The following is a 4,670-nucleotide window of genomic DNA, read 5'->3' as shown; positions in this document are numbered from 1 at the left end:
ACACAGCTTTTTCCAGGCCATCCAATGGTATTTTTTCTTGCCATCACTATCCCCCCAAAAGAAGTTAGCAATGCACATTTCGATCTATTTAATACAGGTTTTAAGGGGTTGAATGACAGAAAGAGTGTGAAGAGGAATAGAAGCAAGAACTGATTTGATAAGTATTGCCTTGCCTCCAGCAGAAAGAGTCCTGTTATGCCAACAAGTAATTCTATTGGACACCTTAGCCACCAAATCATTGAAGTAGGTAATTTTCTTCCTACCAGTGTAAATAGGACAACACAAATAATTAAAAGGGAGTTTTTGATGAGCAAAACCAGTGAGATTAATAAAGCGACAAAAGGAGGGATGCAACACGAGGACTTCCCAGGGGGTCGCCCATCCTAGTGCTACTCTCGCCCAAGCACGCTTAACTTCGGAGTTCTAATGGGATCTGGTGCGTTAGTCTTTGGTATGATCGCATCCGAAATATGTTGAACCCACAATCGCCTTATCCATTAGGCCATGGGACGAGTGAGTTGACCTAATTAAATTGTAATGATGAATTGATGATCCTAAAATTGTCAAAGGGTTTTTAAAAGAATGTGTTAATTTTTAAAGGTTTCTTTATATTTGTTTTGGATAATCTTTTAGGTAAAAGGCATATGACTGAAAGGGGCATCATTGTTAGTTGTTAATTAAGATGACTTATATTGAATTTTGTAATGATGAATTGATGATACCTAAAAACGGAAAATGTGTTAATTTTTAAAGGTCTTATATTTTTTTATTTTTATTAGGCATATATTTGAAAGGGGCATCATTGTTAGTTGTTAATTAAGATGACTTATATTGAATTTTCTACCCGTGGATGAATACCAAACGGAAAATTGAGTCTTATTTTTTTTATTATTATTACATGGGGGCAGGGAAAGGGGAAATGGGAGAGGGAATTACAATGTGGGATTCGAATTCTCACCAACAAGGTTATGGCCATTACCAACTAGCCTACTAAATTCCTACGTCTTATTTTCTTTTGTTACAGTCTTTTTTTAAAAATCTTTTATATATATATATATATATATAAAACTATTACATCGTAAACATCATCACGAAAGGATAATATAACCAAGAAACACAACAATGGGATAGGAACCCAGCATTATTTAGCTAGTAAGATAAAAGACGAGGGGTTACATAAGTCCTAATATCTAAGGTATTATTGTTGGCCAAGTGTTTGCCATGTTGAGCTAAAGCATCAGCGACAATGTTGGTTGCACGTTGACGTGGCCTGTACTGCACTTGTGATACACCGAGTTCATCCGACAGGGCCCTGCAAGTTAGCAAAATATGTAAGTATTTTGGTGTTGGATATTGTAAGAGTTTTAATAATACCTATGAATCTGTTTCTATGAGAAGAGGCGCGTAAGCCCGTTTGGATTGGCTTATAACTAACTTATAAGTTGTTTTTAGCTTTTTTAGTGTTTTGCAATTTTTAAAATCATTTTGTCTTAAAATAAGCCTAAAAAATAATTGAACCCGTTTAACTTAGCTTATCTAAAGCAGCTTATAAACTGAAAACAGCTTATAAGCCAAAAAAAATAAATTGAGGTAGCTTATAAGCTGCTTTTTTTAAGCTCATCCAAATAGGCTCCAAGTGTATTATTTGGCAAATTGTAAGAGTTTTAAAAATCTTGATACATAAAATTTTATTTTGGAGAGTGTGGATGCTTCTTTCTTCTGTCAGTGCTTTCTAGAGGACATAGTTTGCAACGCTTGGTCCTATTTTAGTTAACCTAATACTCCCATATTAGTAATTCATAATAATAAAATTAACATATAATTTATAACTTACATTGCAAAGCTTTGATCAAATTAAAACAATAGAAACATCTCTGATAATCGACAGGCCAATCCAACAAAATAGAAGAAAAAATAAAACATGGTAAACGAATTATAGAATCCTTCCAGCACATACTATCTTTTCCATGATCAATTAAATCAAAGCATCATCTTTATGACCCCCTTCAGTACTTTTAAGTAGAATGTAAAATGAAAAAAAGAAGAAGAGAAGATAGTATAAAACTTCTGATAATGTATATATACTCTTATAAACTGAAAAAATATAACTATAAAAGATTATACACAAATACATGCATTTATACACAATTATACATAATTATGCAATATTGTACATGTGTGTATAAATACATGTTATATAATATCTACACTAGAAATCACCTTCTGTCACCACTACACTTACTGTCAATAATATATCAACTTGTATAAACATGTATAATAGTGTTTAACATATATTTATGCATCCATATACACAATTATACAGTGTTGATACAAACTGCTACATTTTTATTAGCACCTTTAAGCTCAAACCAATCACACCTTAAAACTCCTCCGAACCCCCTCAAATTTGAGATTTAAGCTCTCTAAAATATACCCGATCTTTTAGAGCAAGACCCAATCCAAATAAAACACTAATTCGAAACCCCGAAATTGAAGTTCAAAGCTTCAATGGCTGCCCAGGTTGTCTTTCAGTCACAACCTCCAAAATTTCAGTTGTAATTTGTTATTAAGTAAAGCAATTTCTCTGATCTAAGTTTGGCTTTCATACTCAAAATCTCAAATACAGTTCAAACTTAAAGCTTCAATTCTTCAATAGAGTTGTTTTTAATCAATTAAATTCTAGATCTAAGAAACTTGAGCTCCAACAATGGAGATATACCTGTAGAAGTTGAAATCGGGAAGAAGAAGAAGAAGAAGAAGAAAACAGTTAGAAACATAGAGAAAGAAAGGAGTTCGACGATGAAGAAAAAATATAGGTTTAAATTTAATGGGCTAATAGATGTAAAGTATTTTTGGGGTTACATAGGAAGTGGGTCATTTAAGGAGAGAACCTCAAATATTAGCCCAATTTGGTAGTAACTGGGGCACACTTGACATACAGTGTAATTAAGTCAATGAAATATGTACTTAATTGTGGCAAACGGTATTGTTTCTATTTCCTTGTAAATATAAACACTTATTCAATCAGTATTCCATCAGCTATCTAGTATTCTCAAAGACGAACCAAGTAGATCCTCACAAGAAAGCAGATTATAATATGGATATAATCTCATGGTCACATTTTCATGATCTTAATATAGTCTGTCTCGACTATAGAGATGGCTGGCAAGTGCAGGGGTGCGGTTGCGGTGCCATATAACAAAAATTTTCTATTTTCATCTCACATGCAATCTTCCTTTTTTCTTTTCAGCATTTTCTGTGAGTAGTTTTTCCTAATCTCCTCAATGTTTTTCTTTGTTAATACTTCTTCCGTCCCAAAAAAATTGTCTTAGTTTGACTTGACACAGAGCTTAAGAAATAAACGAAGACTTTTAAAATGTGTGGTTCAAAACAAGTCTTAAATATTTGTGTGACTGTAAATCATCTCATAAAGTTAAATTGTTTCTAAATATTAAAAAAGTGACAATCTTTTTGGGACGGATTAAAAAGGATAAAAAGATAATCTTTTTGGGATGGAGGGAGTATGTATTAACCGAGCTGTTCTACTTGCTTTATAATGGCACTAGCTAGTAAAATTAAAGAAGTAAAACGTTTTGCTTTTTCTCCGGTGAACATTTAATCTTCTTGTTATCTCCATTAAAGGAGTAAAGCATATGAAGCAAACTTGTAAGTTAGCGTGAGATTAATTCATTCCTGATGTTGTGATGTTGTATTGAAGTCAACAACAAAAACATACTAATCTCACGAGTGAGGTCTGAGGAGGGTAATGCGTACACAGACCTTACCCCTATTTTGGAGGTATTATTATTAGAAATCAAAATTAAATGCTAAACATAATCAGGTATTTCATGTATTTTGATTTTTTGAAGGAGTGATTTTGTAAATGTATTGATCTGCACGTGAACTCATATGTAAGTGCATTTGGACATGTAGTAACAATTTAAAGGTTAAATCATATACAACCTCTTAAAGTTGGTGTAAATTTTCATTTTGACACTTCAACTAACTGTTGTCAACTAGCTGTATTAGAGCCCGTTTGGCTTAGCTTATAAGTTGAGCTGTTTTCAATTTTTTTAAGTGTTTGACTAACCAGCTTATAAGCCATTTGTGCTTAAAATAAGTCTAAAAAAATAAGTTGAAATAGCTCAACTTATTTTTTTTAGTTTATAAACTATTTTTTTAAGCTAAGTCAAATGGGCCCTCAAACACTTCAACCTCTACTAAAATGTGTCTATTAAACACCTCATGTTGACCTGGCACAGCTGGTGGTATCACACCGAATTGAGCACTTGAATTGCTAGATGTGATGTTCTTTTTTCAATTATTTTTATTTCTTTCTCCTCCATTCCTCTCCTAAGACTGATTGAAGAACAGAAAACTCAACTTCTAACCTTCCAACACCTTTATGCTCATCATTCACTCTCTCCACTATTTCAGCCTAATAAGTCGATCATTTTTCAATTTTAATCAAAATTCCCATCAAACCCACTTCCAAATCCACTATTAATTGATAGATGAAAGTCTATGAAGACGAAAAGGAATTCCGTAAACCTCAACTATTCAGTCCAACAAAGTTCCTTAAATTAGTAAAACCTAGAAGGAAAAAAGCAGCCACAAAAGCAAACTTTCTCATTCATCGAAATGCTTAAAAATATTAAGACAAACAATAA

General features: G+C 32.7%; 1 non-coding gene across 1 annotated transcript; it reads right to left on the bottom strand.

Moving 5' to 3' along the window:
• Nucleotides 1-345: 345 nt before the first annotated feature.
• Nucleotides 346-465, bottom strand: LOC132048415 (5S ribosomal RNA). Its single transcript, XR_009412963.1, has one exon. It is a non-coding gene; the product is annotated as a 5S ribosomal RNA (ribosomal RNA).
• Between the last annotated feature and the right edge of the window lie 4,205 nt (nucleotides 466-4,670).

This window comes from Lycium ferocissimum, chromosome 2 (assembly GCF_029784015.1).
Source record: "Lycium ferocissimum isolate CSIRO_LF1 chromosome 2, AGI_CSIRO_Lferr_CH_V1, whole genome shotgun sequence".
Classification (NCBI taxonomy): Eukaryota; Viridiplantae; Streptophyta; class Magnoliopsida; order Solanales; family Solanaceae; genus Lycium; species Lycium ferocissimum.
Note: the sequence above shows the minus strand (reverse complement) of the source record. Positions and strands in the feature narration are given on the sequence as shown.